The sequence below is a fragment of the Cydia splendana genome, chromosome 7, assembly GCF_910591565.1.
Source record: "Cydia splendana chromosome 7, ilCydSple1.2, whole genome shotgun sequence".
Lineage (NCBI taxonomy): Eukaryota > Metazoa > Arthropoda > Insecta > Lepidoptera > Tortricidae > Cydia > Cydia splendana.
Window position 1 is genome coordinate 15529663 of NC_085966.1, and position 24813 is coordinate 15554475.

A 24813-nucleotide genomic window follows, 5' to 3' on the forward strand; every position below is an offset into this window, starting at 1 on the left:
GAGCTGTCGAAACATCGTAATTCAATTGGCAGGGCCTTTTGTTGTGTTCTATTAGGTTAGGCCAGCAACATGCTGACACTTGATACTCAAACGAATGCCTAAAAATGCTAAAATAGTTATTTACGATACAAGTGCGGAAAAGAGGAAATTCGAAACGAGTGGCGATAAATTAAAACACGAACGAAGGGAGTGTTTTAAATCGACACGAGTTGCGAATTATCTATTCGCACGTGTATCGTACAACGTTTTACAGTACATATGGCCCTTTAAACTTTTGACATACGCACGGAAAGTGGGACCAAAATATGTACTGTGATGATGATGATATTGATGATAATATCCTGTTATCCCTCATCAGGGACATAGCGCTCTCAGAAGCTCGCCAATTGGTGCAGCCTCTTTTTCCACTGTGTGCAATTTTCCAAGTCAGCCCTTGCTTGGATAGGTGGTTGTTTGGCCTTCGTAAAACATGTCCTATCCAGCGCCATTTCTGCAGAAGTATCTCCTTAGCTAAAGGGTTTTGTCCGGTCAATTCCCATAATTTAATATTGGAGATGGTCCGTGGCCAGTAGACTCCGTGGCCATAATGTACTGTAAATAAATAAATTGGTTAGTTCCATGAGTTTCTGCGTATAATAGATTGGCATATTGCAATTCGTCAATTACTGGCCACTGAATGACCAAAATCTATTAACCTATAAACAGAATTCATTTTAGTACAAGGTGGCTATAGTTATTGAAGGTCTGCCACTCGGCCAGTAATTGAAACCTTATACTAAAATGAATTCTGTTTAGGTATAGGTGAATAGAATTCATTTTTAGTATAATAAGGTGGCCAGTTATTAACCGGTGGCCAGTAATTGATGATTTACCCTAGCTCCTCTTTAAAATCAGTGCTTTCCTCAGGTGTAGGTACGGACAGAAAAAGCGAATGGAGAATATCATGTGCAATACCGTTCCCAATGTTTTAAGAAATTCGGTCAGACAGAAAGTTAAGATTTTTTTATTAGTTTTCTGATAGCATCGAGATTTTTTTATGAAATAATGTTTATACAACAGTAGTATGCGGTTGATATAAAAAAAATATTTTCATATAATGTTCGTCAATGTCATTGTATGGGAGAATTGCATATGAAAGTCGCCACGGGACACAGTTACAGGAATAACCTGAAATATTGTTTCAAAGTGTTATTGGGGTAAATTTATTTAGAGGGTATGCGTCATTAATTTCTGAAAATCGTTAACAAAGGGACACCGTAATATCTCATATCAAACGGACAGACAGATAGACGGACATGGCGAAACTATAAGGGTTCCTAGTTGACTACGGAACCCTAAAAAGGTAGGCGTTAAACGAATTTTGCTAGAAGGCAAGGTCAATGTCCTGTTCAATAGTTTTGGCGTTGAGAAAAATTGCTCAAGTTTAACTTAAGGGAACGAATTTATGGTCTTACTAAATATCTTTAACAGATTTTCGAGGTTTTAAAACAAAATGTAGAATTTTATTTTTTATTTTACTTTATTAGGTACACTAAACAGACATCGTACAATATCATGGGTAATACATTTGCACATTATGGCTTAAATCTAGCACGAGATCCAAAACAAGTGTGCACAGCATGTTTTACAATAAGTAACTTTAAGAATAAGTAACTTAACCGGGAAAATAGCGTAAGGTAAGGTGGGGTAAGACTAACATAGTTTATTTTGCTCGGGGCAAGACTAACGGTATGAGGATTCCATACATAGTCTTACACCGGTGATAGTCTTACCCTTACCCCACCTTACCTTATAGCTAAGGTATTTGTTTGCATTTGATATTATATATATTACCCACGTAAAAAATATATCTGAAAATCTGGTATTTTTAATGATTCACCGAAACATAACTCCCAATTTAGGTTCGACGTAGACACTTACTCGTTTCATAAACGTCTAGATACTAAAATTGACAAGCCGATAATATTTAATGAATTAATTTATTATTATTTGTATGTCTTTCCCATCACGGAACAATGGTGTTCCGGACCTTTGGGAGGCGTGCGCGGAGCCGAAGCCAACACGTAGAGGCCCTTTTGACACTTTAATGAAATGTAAGGGGTACACCGAGCGGAGGCTGCCCTTGCCCGTGTCATGGGACGCACGCAGAGGCAGCACCCGCCAGGGTGTAAGGACTATTGAGAGTTGATGGAATCTAAAATGAACTAGGTTATTGGGTGAAAGCGATGGACTAAGAACTGAGCTATGGGGTAAATAAAATAAATTAATTAAAAATTAAAAAACACGCCTGCGAAAAAGCGAACTGAAAAGACAAAAATAATTTTTAGTTGTGTTAGTTTAGTTGAGTAACTTAATGAATGTAAAAAATAATTAGAATATGAGTGTTTAGTGAAGGTTATAAACAACAAACGCAAAAGTTTTATGCTCATTTAGGATCGTGACTGTACCTGTGTATTTTATTTCAATTGCAGTCGGGAACCTATTAAATGGGAAAATGACAATACATCAAGGTCCCCGACTGCAATTGAAATAAAATACACAGGTACAGTCACGATCCTAAATGAGCATAAAACTTTTGCGTTTGTTGTTTATAACCTTCACTAAACACTCATATTCTAATTATTTTTTACATTCATTAAGTTACTCAACTAAACTAACACAACTAAAAATTATTTTTGTCTTTTCAGTTCGCTTTTTCGCAGGCGTGTTTTTTAATTTTTAATTAATTTATTTTATTTTATACTTTTTAGAATTTTTACATTCATTAAGTTGAGTAACTAACACAACTAAAAAATATTTTCATCTTTTCAGTTCGCTTTCTCGAAGTCGTGTTTTTTAATTTTAATTATTTAATTAACTTTGGGGTCATGATTTCGTTACTAACCATTTGAAGTCACTTTATATTACTTTTGCGAGGGCGTCCTCAGTACAGAAAGGCACGCAGAGCGCCGCATATATCGGGCTACGCCCGACTCCTTTGGAACGCGTATAGTGCGCCACGAACGTCGGGCTACGCCCGACGCTTTGAGTGAGAGGGCACTGAAGGCGTCTTGGTAAGCGTACAGCGTGTCACGTACGTGGGCCTACGCCCCCGACACTTGGTATGAGAGAGTCGAAGGCGCCTGGCTTTGGACCGAGTGCAGCGCGCCACGTACGTCGGGCTACATCCGACTCTTTTACTATTAGGGCGCCGAAGGCGCCCGGCCTTAGAACGCGTACAACGCGCCTCGTACACGCCCGACGCTTTGAGTAAGAGGGCGCCGAAGGCGCCCGGCTTTGGTATGCGTACAGCGTGTCACGTACGTCGGACTACGCCCGACACTTTTAGTATGAGAAAGTAGAAGTCGCCCGGCTTTGGACCGCGCGCAGCGCGTCACGTACGTCGGGCTATGCCCGACTCTTTTAGTATGAGGGCGCCGAAGGCGCCCGGCTTTGGAACGCGTACAGCGCGCCACGTACGTCGGGCTACGCCCGACGCTTTGTGTATGAGGCCGGCTTTGGTAATCATACAGCGTGTCACGCTACGCCCGATACTTTTAATATGAGAGATTTGAAGGTGCCTGGCTTTGGACCGCGTGCAGCGCGCCACGAACATCGGGCTACGCCAGGACCTTTAAGTGTGAGGGCGCCGAAGGTGCCCGGCTTTGGTATGCATACAGCGTGTCACGTACGTCGGACTACGCCCGACACTTTTAGTATGAGAAAGTAGAAGTCGCCTGGCTTTGGACCGCGCGCAGTGCGCCACGTATGTACGTCGGGCTACGCCCGACTCTTTTAGTACGAGGGCGCCGAAGGCGCCCGGCTTTGGAACGCGTACAACGCGCCACATACGTCGGGCTACGCTCGACGCTTTGAGTATGAGGGCGCCGAAGGCGCCCGGCTTTGGTAAGAGTATAGCGTGTCACGTACGTCGGGCTACGCCTGACCCTTTTAGTGTGGGGGCGCCTTTGGCGCCTGGCTTTGGACCGAGTGCATATACTTGGACAAGGTTCAGGAAGCGCACATCTTTCTTACGCTCTGAGTAATGTCATCATCATAAATGTTAAAATTAAATTAAACCATACGGTTATAATGATACTTTCACGATTTGTTCTGCCAAAGTCGGTGCAGAGTTAGCTTAGACGGACTCTGCATCGTATCGATTAATAAATAGAAGTTATATTTTAAACTTTCCGATTCCATTAGCGCAATTACGAACATGTTTTAAAAACTATGACTAGTATGTACCTAATATAATATAATTATATTTTTTTATACTACTACTTTACTAGAAAGTCTTCGACCGGTGTGTGTTGCCAGTGATGACATATGGAACTGAAACGTGGCCGCTTACTGTGTGCCTCATAAGAAGGCTCAAAGTCACCCAAAGGGCAATGGAGAGGGCTATGCTTGCAGTCTCTCTGCGTGATCGCATCAGAAATGAGGCCATCCGCAGCAGAACCAAAGTAACCGATGTAGCCCTCCGAATCGCTAAACTTAAGTGGCAGTGGGCGGGGCACATTGCCCATAGAACCGATGGCCGTTGGGGCGGAAAGGTTCTCAAGTGGCGACCACGTACCGGAAGGCGCAACGTGGGTAGACCCCCCACAAGGTGGACTGACGACCTGGTAAAGGTCGCGGGAGTCCGCTGGATGCGGGTGGCGCAAGACCGGTCATTGTGGCACTCTTTGGGGGAGGCCTATGTCCAGCAGTGGACGTCCTCTGGCTGATATGATGATGATGATGATGATGATATTTTTTTATGATCAGCGGTCAAACTCTTTCCTTTTATTTTAATAAGTATCCCATTCAATAATAATATTTGGTTTTATGAGATTAGCTTCTCTTAACATATTTTGTCAATTCTTACTTTCTCAAAATGAAACTTAAACCCACATGTTGCATATATTTTATCAATTGGCTTTCAAAGCCCTTTATTTTGATACCCTACTCGATAGGTTTGCACGATATTTTTTTCTAAAGGTTGCGTAATATGGCGCATTAAGTCCGCCATATTGTTTTTATAATGACGTCATATAGCCTATGTTAGCCGGGATGACGTAAGGATTCTAATGATGTATCATTCGTCTAAATCGGTTAAGGCATTCAGAAGTTAAGGTGGAATAAAGAAACTCACATACATACAAACATGAACGCTGAAAACAATACACTCTTTTTGTTTGGGCAGTCGTGTAAAAACCGGACGCCTGCCTAATAAAACGGTATGCAATTTTATTTCCGGCAGACGGTGACTCGCCCTCACAAGATGGGCCCCCACAAAAAGCGACATCTAGGATGGCTCAAGGGCAACACCGGTGTGAGCGGCTCAGGGGTGTCGAGAGGTGTGCGCCGCTTTCTACCCAGTGGCTGTTAACAGCCACTGTGCCAACTCGCGTCTTATGCATATTTCACTTCCACCCCTGGAGCTTATAGCTCTAACGACTCCACTCTGGCCGGCCGGCTAAGGCAAGCCAGAGGCAGAGAATCCTGTCCCACCCACCCTCCTTGCGGGTAACAGAACTCTCCAGGAGCACTCGGGTACGTGAGGTCGCTAATCCCCAACAGCTCGCCACAAGCTGCCCTGCGTTGACTGATTGCACTGGTAAAACCAGCGGGCGATGGGGTCGTCACATCCCTACGCCATTTTATTATTATTATTTGTATGTCTTTCCCATCACGGAACAATGGTGTTCCGGACCTTTGGGAGGCGTGCGCGGAGCCGAAGCCAACACGTAGAGGCCCTTTTGACACTTTAATGAAATGTAAGGGGTACACCGAGCGGAGGCTGCCCTTGCCCGTGTCATGGGACGCACGCAGAGGCAGCACCCGCCAGGGTGTAAGGACTATTGAGAGTTGATGGAATCTAAAATTAACTAGGTTATTGGGTGAAAGCGATGGACTAAGAACTGAGCTATGGGGTAAAAAACCGGACGCCTGCCTAATAAAACGGTATGCAATTTTATTTCCGGCAGACGGTGACTCGCCCTTACAAGATGGGCCCCCACAAAAAGCGACATCTAGGATGGCTCAAGGGCAACACCGGTGTGAGCGGCTCAGGGGTGTCGAGAGGTGTGCGCCGCTTTCTACCCAGTGGCTGTTAACAGCCACTGTGCCAACTCGCGTCTTATGCATATTTCACTTCCACCCCTGGAGCTTATAGCTCTAACGACTCCACTCTGGCCGGCCGGCTAAGGCAAGCCAGAGGCAGAGAATCCTGTCCTACCCACCCTCCTTGCGGGTAACAGAACTCTCCGGGAGCACTCGGGTACGTGAGGTCGCTAATCCCCAACAGCTCGCCACAAGCTGCCCTGCGTTGACTGATTGCACTGGTAAAACCAGCGGGCGATGGGGTCGTCACATCCCTACGCCACATTATTATTATTATTTGTATGTCTTTCCCATCACGGAACAATGGTGTTCCGGACCTTTGGGAGGCGTGCGCGGAGCCGAAGCCAACACGTAGAGGCCCTTTTGACACTTTAATGAAATGTAAGGGGTACACCGAGCGGAGGCTGCCCTTGCCCGTGTCATGGGACGCACGCAGAGGCAGCACCCGCCAGGGTGTAAGGACTATTGAGAGTTGATGGAATCTAAAATGAACTAGGTTATTGGGTGAAAGCGATGGACTAAGAACTGAGCTATGGGGTAAAAAACCGGACGCCTGCCTAATAAAACGGTATGCAATTTTATTTCCGGCAGACGGTGACTCGCCCTCACAAGATGGGCCCCCACAAAAAGCGACATCTAGGATGGCTCAAGGGCAACACCGGTGTGAGCGGCTCAGGGGTGTCGAGAGGTGTGCGCCGCTTTCTACCCAGTGGCTGTTAACAGCCACTGTGCCAACTCGCGTCTTATGCATATTTCACTTCCACCCCTGGAGCTTATAGCTCTAACGACTCCACTCTGGCCGGCCGGCTAAGGCAAGCCAGAGGCAGAGAATCCTGTCCCACCCACCCTCCTTGCGGGTAACAGAACTCTCCAGGAGCACTCGGGTACGTGAGGTCGCTAATCCCCAACAGCTCGCCACAAGCTGCCCTGCGTTGACTGATTGCACTGGTAAAACCAGCGGGCGATGGGGTCGTCACATCCCTACGCCTTTATTATTATTATTATTATTATTATTATGAGCCCATATTGTCCCACTGTTGGGCAAAGGCCTCCCTCTTATTCTTCCACGTATCCCTATCCGCAGAAGTCTCCCACCAGTCTCTGTCAAAAGCGTCAAGCTCGTCCCGCCATCTCCGACGAGGTCTACCGTGACGCCTTACAATTTGTGGTACCCAACGGGTGGCTGTTTTGGCCCACAGGTCTTCTGGCATACGGCTGACGTGTCCTGCCCAATCCCATTTGAGCTTGGCGGCAGTTTCAGCCACATCAGTTATTCCAGTTTTGGAACGTAGTATTGTATTTTTAATGCGATCGGTTAATTTCACGCTCAGAATACTACGTTCCATGGCTCGCTGACAAACCTTGAGTTTGGATTTCTGAGCCTTTGTCAAAGACCAAGTCTGTGCTCCATAGGTAAGGATGGGGAGAATGCACATGTCCATGAGTTTTCTTTTAAGTGATATAGGTAGGTTTCCCTTCATGTGCTCCTTCATGGACCAAAAGCTCCTCCAGGCATTCTCGGTCCGTCTTGCGACTTCTTTGTCTTGCCGTGCCTGGAAGGAGACAATTTGGCCCAGGTATATATACTCATGGACATATCCCACTTCTCTCCCGTCCACTTCTACTGATATTGGTGCACTATTGGTCATGAGCTTGGTCTTTGACATGTTCATTGATAATCCAACCTCAAGGCTTGCCCTGCTTAGGTCCTGCAGCATGACGCGGAGCTCCGTAGCTGTAGATGAGAACAGGACAATGTCATCGGCGAAACGCAGATTGGTTAACTGCTTTCCGCCGACGTCAATTCCTTTGTGTTCCCATCCTGCCGCCAGTTTCCTGAACACCTGTTCAAGGGTGCTGTTGAATAACTTGGGTGACAGGGGATCGCCTTGCTTGACGCCTTTGTTTATGTTGAAAGACGGTCCAGGAGACTGTAATTTGATACAGGCGGTGCTGGAGGTATAGATGTTGCTGATAAGGTGTACATATGTGGAATCTATGCCTTGGTTCTGGAGTGCGGAAAATATGGATGTGTGGGTTATACTGTCAAAAGCTTTACTATAGTCTACAAAGGCCAAATAAAGAGGGATGCGAAATTCATGGTACTTTTCAATGATCTGGTTCAAGGTTTGCAAGTGGTCTGTGGTAGAAAGTCCTGGTCGGAACCCGGCCTGCTCGGGAGGTTGATTACTATCTAATTTGCCGGCGATACGATGTTCAATTACTTTAATAAAGGTTTTATAGAGGTGCGAAACAAGGCTAATGGGTCTATAATTATTGATATCCGATTTATTTCCTTTCTTGTGTAGTAAAATGATGTTTGAATGACAGAACTTTTCGGGAATATTGCCTGATTTTAAAATGGAGTTGAATAGATTAGTGATATGCGGTAAGAGTGTAGGTTCTCCTATTTTCAGTACCTCAGTCGTAATGCCGTCCTCACCAGGGCTTTTCCCGTATTTCATCTTTGCGAGAGCAAGATGAACCTCGTAGCCAGTAATGGGTGGGATGGAATCAGGACAGGAGTAATTGAGAGTAGGTTCAACAAAATTTTGGTCGGAATACAACTGTTTGTAAAAGCTAGTACAAATGTGTGTTACTTTCTCCCGACTTCCTTGTTTTACGCCTCTATCATCTTGCAAGCAGGTTATCCAAGTTTTGCCTTTCGACATGCCCTGTTTAGCAATTTTTAAGGAACGATTCTTCTCCAATGCTGTCTGTATTAATGTGTTGTTGTATTTTCTAATGTCGCTTCTAATGCTCCGCTTTACTTGTCTGTCAATTAATTTGTATTGTTTGCCAGTAATATTAAATCGGTGTGTTTCCCTTTGTTTAAGTAGATTTAAGGTTTCAGTGGATAGTTTCTTAAGTTTATGTTTCTGCTTTTTAATGGTGTTGCTTGCGAATCTAATACTCTTCTCTATTTTGACATATTCTTGGTCTACGTCGTCGGTATCCGGGTATTTTTTTAATAAGTCAAAGGCATTATGTAATTCTAGGTTAAAACGGTCTTTGTTCAATATGAGAACTTCTTTATCTAGTTTCTTAATTTTGGTTACTATTTTAATATGTCGGTAAACTTTTGAATTAAACTTTAGTCGGATTCGGATGGGCCTGTGATCTGAATTATACTGTATATTGTTAATAACTTCCACATTCTGTACCATTTGTTTACTTGGGGTGGATGTAAGAATAAAATCTATTTCATTTTTGGTTTCACCGTTAGGTGAAATCCAAGTCCATCTGCGGTGGGGCTTTTTGTAAAAGAAAGAGTTGCAGATACTTAGATTTTGTCCAAAAGCGAACTGGATAAGGCGGGTACCACGTTCGTTTCGGTTTCCCAAACCATAAGGTCCTAGAATTCGATCATTATCCAGTTCTTCTCTTGTCCCAAGTTTTGCGTTGAAATCACCGAGTACTATATTCCAAGTACCACGGTGCTCATCGCAGGCTCTGTTGAGTAAATCATAAAACCTTTCTATTTCTTCGTCCGGGTGCGATGAAGTGGGGGCATATACTTGAATGATGGTAATGGTTTCCTTAGCTGTGGCACGAAACTTCAGCACAGCGATCCGCTCGGAATAGGCAATGAACTCTTGAATGTTGTCTTTCCATCGTTTAGCAACCATAAAGCCAATTCCGTTAAGACCACCAGCTTTTCCGTTGTAGAAAAATATGTTTTCTTCGCGTTCAATAATGTCCTCCCCTTCTCTTCGCACCTCAGACAGTCCGACAATATCCCATGAGATGTTCTTAAGAGCATTTTCTAATTCTAAAAGTCTTTCCTCCGTTCTTAAAGTGCGGACATTGTATGTTAGAATGTTTAGCTTTTTATCAGTATTCCTTTTAACGTTTGCTTTATTCATTTGACGGTTGGGAGGTATCGCCGCCTGGGGATTCTTAGCACCCCGTACTCCAGCGCGATGCCGCCCACCGTCATCGGCAGCACCGCAGCTGGAGCTGCCAGGCACTTGGGGCCGAGTTTTGGGTTTACGTTTCATTATTTGAGGGGGTTGGACGGTTAACCCACCACGCTCGTCCAGTGCGTGTTGGTGAGTGGACAGTAAGCCTGCTAACTAGGCTTGTGAGCGCCGCCGTTGACGTACTAGACGTTCTTCCGCCGCCGCTCTGAACCAGTACCCTGTCCTGGCACCGGTTGTTTCAACCAGACCGCACATTACGTGCGCCCTAAGTTGACTTTACCTACACAATAAAGTGCACGACAGTTTAACGTCTTATCGAGGACGATTAATTTAATAGCCTAATATGTAATAACTTTCGAAGGAAAATCTTTAGTTAAAATGTATATGTATAGCTGGTTCTTCAAAGGAAAAAATACCCTGTTTAGATTTTGGAATTTCATCAAATATAATTCCAAGAAAAGGTTTGATTGATTGTCACGAATTGAAAACCAACGCTAAAAAACAGATAACGTCATTCTGACACCAAAGTATTATGATAATTATGAGTATACGCTTAGAAGTCTTGGTGGCAGTTGACATAAATATTATTTGGGATATACATATATACAGGTGTCCCAAACTTATGGGACATGAAGGGGAAGTACCTTAAATATCGTAGATAGTGTATTTTATTCAAAGAAGACTTTATGTTATTTTTAAAAGTTAGTAATTCTGCATTCATAGATTTTCTAAAAATTACTTGCTTCGTCTGGGAATCGAACCGACTTAAATGTAAAAAAAAACATCACCCTACTTTTATGATGCCAATCGAAAGAATATCTAAAAAATAATAACTCTGCTTAAGTAACATTGTATTTTAAAAGAAAGGAACAACGTGAAATTAATAATTTTAATCAAATTAAAAACATACATGAAACTGCCGTAGTCAATTAAGTGGGTATTTTTTTGTAAATTAATTAATTAAATGCTTAAAATGTGATGCCTCTTGTCTTACGTAAATCGCCAATCTTTTAATGAGTCCGCTGCCTGTTAATTTTCTTATCATTTTATGGTGAACACTCGATGTGATACAATTCTGTTTGCAACTCGCCCACGTTCTCGTATCGCTTTTTGTATAGCATATCTTTCACGTATCCCCAAAAGAAGAAATAATTCACCATAAAATGATAAGAAAATTATTGGCGTATTGCGTAAGACAAGAGGGATCACATTTTGAGCATTTAATTAATTAATTTACAAAAAAATACCCACTTAATTGACTACGGCAGTTTCATGTATGTTTTTAATTTGATTAAAATGTTTAATTTCACGTTGTTCTTTTCTTTTAAAATACAATGTTACTTAAGCAGAGTTATTATTTTTTAGCTATTCTTTCGATTGGCATCATAAAAGTAGGGTGATTTTTAGGGTTCCGTACCCAAAGGGTAAAACGGGACCCTATTACTAAGACTTCGCTGTCCGTCCGTCCGTCCGTCCGTCCGTCCGTCCGTCCGTCCGTCCGTCCGTCCGTCCGTCTGTCACCAGGCTGTATCTCACGAACCGTGATAGCTAGACAGTTGAAATTTTCACAGATGATGTATTTCTGTTGCCGCTATAACAACAAATACTAAAAACAGAATAAAATAAAGATTTAAATGGGGCTCCCATACAACAAACGTGATTTTTGACCAAAGTTAAGCAACGTCGGGAGTGGTCAGTACTTGGATGGGTGACCGTTTTTTTTTTGTTTTTTTTTTATATGGTACGGAACCCTTCGTGCGCGAGTCCGACTCGCACTTGCCCGATTTTTTTTTTTGTCATTTAAGTCGGTTCGATTCCCAGACGAAGCAAGTAAATTTTAGAAAATTTATGAATGCATAATTACTAACTTTTAAAAATAACATAAAGTCTTCTTTGAGCAAAATACACTATCTACGATATTTAAGGTACTTCCCCTTCATGTCCCATAAGTTTGGGACAACCTGTATAGTCTGTCAAGCCAATTCCGTCAGTAGAAAAAGCGGCAAATATAAAAACTGTAAGCGCGAAGGGTAATCGTTAGGGTGGGTCACTCGTGTATGGAGAAAAAAAAAGTATTAGTTATCCTTCGGGCACAGTTACAAAAAGTTGGGTTATAATGCCAATAAATAGTATTTCAAATTATTCTGTAATCGGAATTCATTTTCTGCCTCCGGATCCATTTCAAAGTTTTCATATAAATATTGTTATATTTTGTATGGTCTGCGGAGTATACTTATGTATCGTCTCTTTATTCAAACTTTAGCTAAAAACTTATACCATTTTTAGCTCGAAATAGCATGGTAAAGGTTCAGAGCCAATCAATAAATAAAAAAGTACTAAAAAGAAACATTGTTTTTTTCATAATGTCCATACATTTAACAAAAACTTTGACTAAAATCCGGAGGCAGTAAAATTAAAGCTAAAAATAAAATAAAAATATGTGCAATAATTAATTACCAAATGGCACCTTTTTTTAACTGTGCCCCCTATTAAATAAAAAAAAAGTAAAAATGACCCACCCTAGTAATCGTCCCCATAGAAAATTTGAATTTTGCGCCTTATTCTACTGACAAAGTTGTTTGATAGTTACTACAGCAAGCTACGCTAGGTACAATTAGTTCGAAGTTGGTATTAGCATTAGTGTCCACTTCACTAAGCCGTCGTCACCCGACTTTGTAAATCTTCAATTAACCCTAAACTTTAGCTTCGTCTAGATTATCTCGGAATTTTGCTAGCTCAGTAGGTACGTAGATTATTAATTTGAGTATGAAGAGGTAGGTGTTGATTACAAGGATTAATTTCTTGTCACCTGATTTTGATCGCTGATTTGGGTAATTGGCTAAAGATGAAGCTTGATAACTGGGTAGGATTAGAAGGATCATACCTCGTCTTAAGATGGAAGTTGACCGAAATAACTTGTTAGTGGTATGGTCAGATTCAAATACAGAGCAAACTTTATGCGCATATATATCGCATATCCGTAAGTAAGTAAATAAGTATCTAGTTTGGCTAGTTTGGAGTCTCAACTAACGACTAAATAATAAACGATTCGGTAGTTGTCAAGCGGACCCCAGGCTCCCATGAGCCATGGTAAAAAAACCGGGACAACGAAAGGAAGATGATGACATGTTTTCAATACCTACAGAAGTTAAATTAAAGTTGTAAGACATTTATTTGCCACATAAAAAAAAAATTACTTTTCAAAATGTTATACAAAAACATTTACAAAGATATTAAATATTTTTATAACTAACTTTAGTTTTAGTGTGGTTTATTTTTATGGACGCTGTCAAGCTTCTCTCTATTTATACCAAGCTTAGTTTGAAACCTTTCAAAGTTTCAAATGTCGGTATAAAGTTTTCACTAAAATGACATTGCCAGACATCCGGGACTATACTGTAAGATAAGGGTAAAATTTTGCAAAAGTTGCTCTCAAAATTGTTTACCTTTTTCGGCGCCTATTTTTCTTTTCAGAGAACAAACAAAAAGGTAAATAGGAAAATAAGTTAGACTTTATAGTGGCGTAATCATCATACGATATTTTCGATTCAGATTAACCAGAGCGACGGTATCGAAGCTTCAAGATTGTGTATTTCGCTAGCATCAAGATTTATTTAAGTTCTAGCGAGATGAACTGTCAAATCAAAAACAAGTTTTCCAAAGTTCCTCTTCTGCTCTGGAGCCGAAAGTGAATCCAATTTCTCTTTAACTTCTGACAATAATCGGAGTTACAAAGAAGTACCCTACTCAAAGAAAAATGTTTAAGTAAACAAAATTAACTTACCTCAACATACATTTATTTTTGTAATACTTTACCCAATTATATTTTACTACCTAACCTTTAAAATGATCTCACGTCTGAGATTATATCAAGTATTTTTCTTTAGTATTTTTTAAGTACCTCAAAAATTGACAAAAAGCATCCTTAATGCAATAAAAAATATCATCTTACTTAATTTTTCCTTTATGAAAAGTAAATAAATTGGTTTGACATTGAGTGGCTTGTTTTTAGTAAACACGACCTTTCTTAATACGTTTCAAGGTTTTGGAAAGTTTCTAACGTCAATTTCTTAAAAATGCGCTACTTTTCTCGTAAATTTGCATTAGGTAAACAGTACCTCGTTACTCGACTAGTGTTTCGTACATACTCGTATTATGTTTATACCTACATATACATATATGCTATTCTCGGGTAAGCGCGTCCCTAACGCGAATATTCAGTGTCCTATCCCGACAACCGACACGTGTAAGTTTTTAGGATTTACATTGGATCCAACCTTGAGCTGGAAGCAACATATAAACATGCTGTGTGGTAGACTGGGTGGTGCGATCTTTGCACTGCGCAAGGTGAAACCATTGGTTTCAAGTGCTGCGCTAAGGCAGGCATACTATGCATACTTCCACTCGCTTATGGCATACGGCGTGATCTTGTGGGGTAACTCGACCGACGCGGACAGGGTGTTGCTCATGCAAAAAAGGCGCTGAGGGCTATACTCGGGCTAAAACAGAGGCAGTCCTGTAAAGCACTGTTTGCGGAACATCAGATTATGACCCATTAAGTACGAAAATTGTATTGAGAGATCAATAAACTAAACTAAACTATACATGTAGAGTCCGTCTAAGCTGACTCTGCATCGATAGTAACATGTAGAAGCACCGCTACTGTTAACGTAATATTTCACATAAATTGACTTTGCCATTCATATGCAGAGTTAGGTCTGACTCTACAAATACTGCTTGTTTAATATTATTGGATTTGCAAAGGGCAAATCCAATAATATTAAACTTGCCCTTCAAGTGAAAGGTAAACGGGCTTATGGATTTTTTTTATGGCAACACAGGCGAAATTAATTAAGATTGCAACCCTTTTAGTATTTATTATTATTCAAAGAACATCAATATGCATGCTTACGCTCAGAATAGGTACAATTGATGTACCTAAATAACTACAGTATTGGCATTCGGCGAATCATGTTCATTAAATGCGTACCAATGATTCTCTCCAACTACAATGAGATCGTTTCAAACGGATTCCAGAATCTAATTGCAAATTTCATCATTACATTTAATTGTCGGCGTTTACCCAAAGGCCCTATAATTATAATTCCTTGCAGCTAAAACGTTTGATTCAAGTAAAACAAAACAAAAAAGTAGTAGTACAAAATTTAATCTAAGTAAATCAGCTCAGCAGTTGAAGCTTTATAAGGTAACAGACGAACAGAGTTACTTACTTTTACCTTTATAATATTACTAAGGTATTATTTTTACAATAGCAGTATAAATACATAAAATCTCGTAACAAGTTAATATTAGTTCAACATCCTTAGCCAAAGCGAGATACTCTTAGTCCGATTTATGTTTTAATTTGTAAAACTTACGATAATAAATAGGTAGTTTGCTCATTAACAAATCGAATCGAAAATACTACATCAGTATTGCCAATCGACACAACTCGATTAAATTTGTGAGTAAAAATGTTGTACTTAGTAGTTGCTCGTTTGCTTGTTATATGTTGCTTGTATATTTTAGTAATATCTTATTTTCCTAGATAACACGAACAAGTCAACTCAAACTCTCAACAGCGTCCCGCGACACTAGTAGGAGAAGTTCTTTTGGGTATGAAATATATTGTTACGCAACTGTCCAAAAAAAGGAGTGTATTGGTTTTTATTGGTTGTTAAACGTTTACGAATTTTCTTAGAACAAATGATTCTAGGGTGTTGAAACAGGTGGTTTGTATAAGGCGCTCAAAATTAATATCCTGAAAGCCTGCTTCCCTTATTGTTGTCTCATAGTTAAGTACGTCGTTTTAGTTCGAACAACGCGTATTTTCCTCTGTCCTCCGTGTCAATAGTTCAATTCAATATCTATTGACCGTGGGATTATAAGATGTTTATATGTAATTATTTCTATCCCCGATAATTAAATTTCATGGTACTTAAATGCTAAAAATCTGTGACATAAATGTGCATAATAATATGTAAATGTGCTCTAATTCCATATTTATTTGTAAGAATTGAAGCTTGTATTTGTAAGAAATGTCACAGAATGTATAATATACAATTAATTGTACAGATCTATTTAAGTGAAGATATAATTATAAAATATATAAATTTGTGAGAAATGCTTTCCACTATTGTAATAAAGAAAACTCGTTTATAGACAAATAAGTACATCTCAATCAAATTGATGAATGCTCATAAGTCATAATCTTCAATGTAAAAGTTGTTCAATGTTAAAAAAATATCAATGTTCATTACATTTAAGGTGATTTGATGTAAAACTATTGTGATAAACTTGTATTGTTTTATTTGAGATTAGATGTTAAAATAGTTTTTGACCAAATAAAATCCGAATTCCTGATATTATTTGTTTCATTAACTCAAGTTGACACTCATGAGCGTATCTGTTGCTAAATCGGGGCACGAATACTAATTGATGTAGTTTATTGACGTAGGTATATTCATGCATTTGCTTATTGAAAATCCTGTATTACTGTAATCAGGTTTAATATGATGTCTAATATCGAGCCTCTTAAGGTACCTAATAAACTTTAATACTAACCATCACTTTAGTGTTCGTGCCCTGAGTCAGCACAGATGCTCATAAGACAGAATAAAATTCTAGTTGAACTATGTTACACTGAAACCATATGGAGGTCAAGGAAACGAGCACAAAAGTTATTGAATTTAGCTGTTCTAGCTAATCATTATCGTTTGAACGATAAAACCTTAAGCGAAACAGAGAACTACATAATCATGTTTTTAAATTAATAAGTGCATTGGGGCTATATTAGGTAGTTGTGCTACTAAAAAATAAATTATAAATTTAAATAGCGACCAAGCCTCCCCGTGGCTACCATCTACTACCCGGCCTCGGCTACTGGCTTTGTTACTTTCTTATTAGTTTGTCTAAACTGTATTAACTCAAACATCAACTTTTTTCAGAAATCGCAAATGAACTTGCAATATCATAAATAACTATCAATATCATACATAGGTACAATGAATACATGACTATAAAAGGAACCAGGAACAGAGTATTAGATAGAATATCTATTTTTCCATTTATCAATACAGCACACAATTGCTTATTAATTAGTAGTATTAATCTCATGAAAAAATGTTTTTACTACTGTTACTCCGCTGATGGTTTATGTAAATGGTATTTTTTATTGTTTTATTTATATCAGCTACAGTTTTTTAGCATTTTTTTAAGTTAATATGGATCGTTTCTGAAGCAAAATCATCATCATAAATAATATAATTTGTCTGGCATTGCAAAAACAGAGATACAATACAATACCATTTATTTCTCTCATATAAGCTTACAGTAGTTTACCAATTCGCTTACACGGTAAAATAGAACTTATGACACATTAACAAATTATAAATTTAAAGAAGTAAAACTCAAATACAGTGACAACAAAACAAATAGAAATATAGAGCAGATAGGAAAACAAATACAAATAGCGGCATAGCCTTAAACAAAGGTAAAAATTTAATATTAACTATCAAGTTCAGTATGGTTTAGAGCAGACATGGTGGCTTTGATAAATTTCCCCAACCTGTCAGTGAATAAGTCGGCATCCGGGACCTGGGTGAGTATATTATTTATTAGAGAGATGGCTCGAGCGGTGGGCGCGTTTGCGGCATGCACAGTGCGTGTCTCAGGGCTCGCCAGGAGGCGCCGGCAACGCCGTGCGGGGCGCGCGCCGCCAGTACTCGCACCTTCCAAACGGAAGCTCGGCGTGGGAACTGCTAGACCCACACGGCCCAAAATAGTGGGATTGTCGATCCCGCCATGGATCAGGGTATGGTAATGCACTATTAACATCAGTTTTCGTCTGAGCTCCAAAGTATCGAGGCCTACCATTCCCAGGACAAAGCGGGATGGAAAGAGGTATGGATAGTATCCATAAGTCCGTTTATAAATGTACCTAGCGAATTTTCGTTGAACTCGCTCAAGCATGAGCCCATACTTTGTTTCGTGCGGGTCCCACACGATGGCTGCGTACTCTAATCGGCTCCTAACATACGCGTAATAAAGTGTTAAGGCTATTCTGGTGCTAGAGAATTGAGAAGCTATCCTTATAACGAACCCCAAAGCTTTACAGGCATTCTTACACGTCATCGTCATGTGTAGTCTGAAGTCGAGTTGTGTGTCTAATGTCAGTCCTAGGTCGCGTATCTCATGTACCCTGTGCAGCTCCGTGTTACTGAGGTAGTAAGTCGCAAAAATAGGGTTTTTGGCTCTAGTGAAAGTAATCACTTTACACTTTGAAGTATTAAATGGAAGCCGGTTGTCTTCGCTCCATTTTGCCACTGCGTCAATATCACGTTGTAAAAGTTTGGAGTCCTCATTGCATTTGATGTCGAGAAACAATTTCATATCGTCTGCAAACATTAGACATTTAGCGGCACTGACGACCTTCGGCAAGTCATTAATCATTATTAGAAATTGTGTAGGACCTAAAGTACTTCCCTGGCTAACTCCTGAGCGAGTGAAATAAGGTTGAGAGTCATATCCTGCTAGACGTACGAACTGACTACGATTATGCAGATAACTAGCGAAAAAGGTGGTTAAATGCGGTGTGAACCCTATTGCAGTGAATTTTTGGAGTAGAATATCATTATCGACAACATCGAATGCCTTTTTAAAATCGAAATATGCCGCATCAACCTGTCGTCGACCATCCATAGCAGTTGCAATATAGTCCACAAAGTCAGAAAGGTTAGTGGTGGTAGAGCGGCCCCTGCGAAATCCGTGTTGATTGTCTACAAGCTGAGCTGAAATTTGTTGACTTATTTTGTGATCAATGATTGTTTCAAATAACTTGCCGAAAACTGAAAGTACCGCTATTGGCCTATACCCCGTGACGTCTTTGCCGGAACCACTTTTGGGCACTGGAGTAACCCTAGACGTTTTCCAGCATGCAGGATAGGTAGCTGTTTTTAGCGAGAGATTATAGATGTATAGAAGTGGGAGTTGAAATACAGGTATACAGTCTTTAGCTATAAATGGAGGGATCGCGTCAGGACCCGCGGAGGAGCGCGGCTTCATTCTACGCGCCGCTCGGCTCAAGTCCGAAATGTCAACACTATCTACATTGACGCACGTCGCGTCTCCCTTGCTCTTTTGTGCAGCCTCCGTAGGGTCAAGCCGCGGTTCCTCGGCCTGAAATACACTACCGAAGTATTCAGCAAAAGCGTTAGCAGCTTCCTGGCCTGTCACTGGTTGGTCTTGGTAGGTGTAATCGTTATGTTGACGCCGATCATTACGTTTACTCTTGACGTGGTCCCAGATTTTTTTTGGGTTGCTAATAATATCCTGCTCAATATTATTTTTGTATAATTGGTATGCTTGATCTATCAAAAGTTTTACGTGGCTTCTATAGTACTTAAACAGTTCATGATTGTATATAGCTCCAGTTTCTTTAAACTTTTTAAGGTGGTAATATTTATTCTTAATGTTTTGAATAATATCCTTGGTATACCATTTTGGATACTGGTATTTACTCATTGAAGTTAACCGCTGTTTTTTCAATGGAACTATATTTGAAATGCATTCTTCCATTTTTGCATAGAAAATTTTACATGCTAAATTGACACTAACTTGTTTACATACGTCACTCCAATCTATGTTGCCTAAAGCTTCGTATAACGCACCAAGGTCGGCTTTTCGGAAGTCCCATTCCGATTGAGGCTTAGGGTTACCAGACGGACATTGCTGCTGGACAGGTTCCTCGCCTCGCGGCAACGAGAGAGTGGTAAGTAAAGGGGGATGATACGCATCAGCTGGCACCAACGCACACACCTCATCCGAAACATTGACTCCTTCATTTCCATCAGGATTCAGTCCGCTTAACACCAGGTCCAGGATGCCCCCATGCTCATTACATACTGAATTATATTGGTAGAATTTAGTGAATTCTAGAAATAATTCAAATTGGTTTTTTACATTCGCACTACAAGAATTAAGATTAAAATCTCCAAAAACTAAAACATTTAAGGTGGAATATTTGCAGACAACATTTTCTAAACAATTCAAGACGTTAACGTAATCTGTATCACTAATCTTGGGAGGTAAATATGTAACACAACAAACAAATTTAATAGCATTTTTCCACTTAACTATAGTTATTAAGAGTTCCATATTATCTGCAGTGTTGCCAGGGCTCTGGAGTCATAAGTTACGTTTAGTTTCCCTAAAAGTCACGTTTTTGCTGCTCAAGTCACATTTTTATATTATTGTATTGTATGGGTAGGTAAATCGATTTTGTTAGAAGAAATTCAGAAAATAATATATTTCACAAAAAATCTACTAACCTTATATGATTTTTCCTCAAAAGGAAAAAACGGAACCCTTATAGGATCACTCGTGCGTCTGTCTGTCTGTCTGTCCGTCTGTCACAGCCTATTTTCACGGAAACTACTGGACCAATTAAGTTGAAATTTGGTACACATATGTAAATTAGTGACCCAAAGACGGACATGTAAGTCATGTAACGTAAACAAATGAATTTTAAGCATGGGGGCTACTTTTGGAGGGTCAATGAGAAAGTTAAAAAATTTAAATTTTCAATAACCCAAGCAAATTAGAAAAATCTGTGGAAATAATTCGTGTAGTTTTGAAAATTGGTACAGGTATACCTTGTGGTGTCCAGATAAACATACTAAAAGTCCTCGAGAGTAGGGGGTGTGCTGAGGGTGCAGGGAGGGTTGAAGGTACCTTTTTTCATATTTTTGCTCATATCTCGAATATATATGTACAAATAGCATTATAATTAGGTACTTCGGACAAAAGTTTTATCATAAAATTTCCTACAAATTTGGTTATGTTTATTTTTACTCTACGATCAATACTTTAGGAGCTTCAGGCTGTTAAAGTTAAATTAGAGATAAAAAATAGACGATTTAAGAAAACGTCGTTTTTTTCGTAATTGTTCATCATAAATAAATAAAAAATAGTTTAGGATAAGCAAGCTAAGCGACCTGCTGATATAATATAAAAAAAAATAATTCAATAACCCAAGCAAATTAGAAAAATCTGTGGAAATAATTCGTGTAGTTTTGAAAATTGGTACAGGTATACCTTATGGTGTCCAGATAAACATACTAAAAGTCCTCGAGAGTAGGGGGTGTGCTGAGGGTGCAGGGAGGGTTGAAGGTACCTTTTTTCATATTTTTGCTCATATCTCGAATATATATGTACAAATAGCATTATAATTACTTCGGACAAAAGTTTTATCATAAAATTTCCTACAAATTTGGTTATGTTTATTTTTACTCTACGATCACTACTTTAGGAGCTTCAGGCTGTTAAAGTTAAATTAGAGATAAAAAATAGACGATTTAAGAATTTTATTATTAAATCGAAATATTAGAAATTTATTATTATTTATTTATTATTCTCTTTATTTATTTTTCGTCTTAAGTTAGGTTTGTTATAATATGAATATAAAAGTAAAATATAAAAACACTTACAAAACAATAAAAAATACATATAAACACATTATAAAAAACCTAACCTAGGGTGCCGCCGGCAGCGGGGCTTGGCCCAAGCTGCCGGTGGTCAGTGCCGCAGAGTGAGGAACCGACGTACTATACGCGCCGTGTCCAATATTACCGCCTTCTGCATCTGACCCTTGATCCAACCACCCAGCGAGAGTCTCTCTAGGTGTTGGTCGAGACTCTTCGCTATGAGACCGTTCGCTGACACAACTATCGGAACAATGATCGTCGAGTCAACATCCCACATGGCGGTAATCTCGTGAGCTAAGTCTAGGTACTTGCTGGACTTGTCCTTCTCGGCCTTCACAAGATTCTCATCATGGGGGATGGTGACGTCGGCGAGCACGGCCCGGCGCTGCGATCGGTCTATCAGCACGATGTCAGGCTTATTGGCGACAATAGTCCTGTCAGTGATGATAGATCGATCCCAATAGAGCGTGGCACGACCATTCTCGAGAACAGGCGCAGGTAAGTACTTGTAGTACGGTACTTCGCGGTCCACAAGGCCGTATAGAAGAGCAAGTTGCTGGTGAATAATCCTGGCTACGAGATTATGTCTGTGCAAGTACTCACCGTTAGCAAGATGAGAACAACCGGAAATGATATGCCTGAGTGACTCTCCGGGACGGCGGCATGCCCGACAAATGTCGACCGTACCGTCCTTCAGGATATATTTCCGATAGTTGTTCGTCATCATCACTTCGTCCGCAATTGCACAGGCAAAACCCTCGGTTTCTCCGAAGAGGTCCCCGAATCGTAACCAGTTCACCGACGCGAGCAGGTCCACATCGGGTCCCGTGAGGGCCTTGTAGAACCGCCCGTGTAGCGCCTTACTCTCCCATGCCGCCTTGCGATCCGCAGTACTTAGTACCACAGGTTTGCGCCAGTTCTCGTTTGCCAAGGAGAGCGGCGTGAGGTTCCTGTCTACTGCCACCACATCACGATGCATCCCACACTCGTTGTTAAGGAAATAATTCCTGAGATTGTACACCTCGCGGTTGTGGAGATCCTTGGCGTTTAGGAAGCCTCGGCCTCCACACTTCCGTGGGATGTACAATCTCATAACTGACGAGCGTGGGTGTAGCATGCGATGTGTGGTGAGCAGTGACCGGACCCTCCGATCCAGGGCGTCCAGCTCGGTCTGAGTCCACCTTAGTATGCCAAAGGAGTATGTGAGAAGAGGCATTACCCAGGCGTTGAAGGCGCGCACTTTGTTGCCTCCTGACAAAAGACTGTTAAGGACTTTTGTGAGCCGACTGAAAAAGCGCTCCTTCACCGACCGTCTAATACCCTCGTCCTCAATACCCAACGACTGTGACATACCAAGGTATTTATAGGTCTCTGATTCAGAGATAGACCTGAAAGACATTGTCTCAGAAAGTTGTAAATTTGTTGAATTTACAAACTTCCCCCGCTGTACATGCATAACCGCACATTTATCGACACCAAACTCCATGTTGATGGCACTACTGAAGACTTCGGTGGTTTTCAGTAGCTCCAACAAGCCTTGGGTATTTGGTGCAAATAATTTGAGGTCATCCATGTACAGAAGGTGAGAAATAACTTCACCCTCTCTCCGAAGCCGGCAACCTAGTCCCAAATCCTTCAGCAAGGTGCTGAGGGGATTCAGAGCTAGGCAGAACCATAGCGGACTCAGACTGTCGCCCTGAAATATTCCTCGCTCAATCCTTATAAAATCCTGTGGGCCAGGTCGGTCATCCCCGCCTCCTGGTTGACGAAGGACTGTGGTGCACTGCCCCATACACGCGCTTAGGAAGGCTCTCAAAGCTGCATCAACTTTGTATAGCTCTAAGACCCTCCCCAGCCATGAATGAGGCACCGAATCATAGGCCTTCTTGTAGTCAATCCAAGCGGCTGAGAGGGCCCCCTTGGTCCGCCGGATTTGTTGGCAGATGGTCATGTCTATGAGGAGGAGCTCTTTAGTACCACGGGACCCAACCCTACATCCATTTTGAGCAGAGGCCAAAATATTGTTTGCGACAATGTGCGCGTTGATTTTTGCTCTCAAAATGGATGTAAGGAGCTTGTAGAGTGTAGGCAAGCATGTGATGGGTCTGTAGTTCTTCGCTTCCGTGGTACTACCGGACTTATAGAGCAGGAAGGTGACACCAGTTGTTAAGGAAGGTGGGAGAGAACCAAGTTCGAGGGCTTGTTGAAATTGTGCTGCTAAGTAGGAGTGCGAGCATCGGAACCATTTTAGCCAGAAGTTGTGCAATCCATCCGGCCCAGGACTTTTCCAGTTCTGGGCCGTGCGGATGGCACAACTTACGTCATCGGGGCTGATTGTGACTGCCCCCATAGGTTCAATGGACTCGCACTCACGCTCGACAACACTCATCCAACTCCCCTCGGTGTGTCCGACAGGCACCGACCAGATGCTACGCCAGAAGTCATTCATGACAGTAGCATCCGGTGGCCGCGAGTCGGATGCACGAAGGTTGGTTTCCTCCCACTTTCGGTACATCTTCCTTTGGTCACTCTGGAAAAGACGATTCTGCTGGAATCGGTCCACACGCTCTCTGTAGCGGCGAATACGGTTTGCCCATGCATAGACTTTCTGCTTTAGAAAGTCGATGCGCTCCGTAACGTTGGCCATGTAGTCGCGGGGCCTGATATCCGTCCCCACGAATGCCTGGTTTACAAAGCGCATTACTCGGGGGCGATTGTTGCCCCCCCTGAAGCAGATCAGCTTTGCGATAAGAGTCCTAAAAGAGCTGATACGTCGCTCGATCCGTATTTGCCATGCGGGGGCACCTCCGGCGGTCCTAGGTGCACGTTCAGAGTCCGGAAACTTGACTCGTGCAACACGGCACGCCGCGATGGCTCCGCAATACATGATCGCGTGCGTATCATCTAAATCTTTACTAGTCCGCAAATATGGCTCTAGTAAAGCGTTTAGGGCTCCCATTAGCGCTAGATTGTGTCTATTCATAGGCAAACGTGGTAATCGTGGCCTAGTATCGGGTGTGGAGCGGTACCGCGTAATCGCCTCGTCCAGAGTCCTCCTCAGTTGCTCATTGGCTGTACTACCCACACTCTGCGCGAACTCCTCCTCGTCGGCACTGAGATCTACCCGCGGCGCCCCCGGTGCCTGGTCGGGTGCCGGCACCGGATCCGGCGACGTGGCGGGCGGATCCCGCGCCGAGGTAGAAGCTGCGCGAGCAGAGAGAGCCTCCAGGCGAAGCCGATCAAGTGTCGAGTCATCCAACCGCTTTTGCCGCTGGATGACTCGCACCTGATCCGATAGTCGTTGCGCAGTCACGTCGATG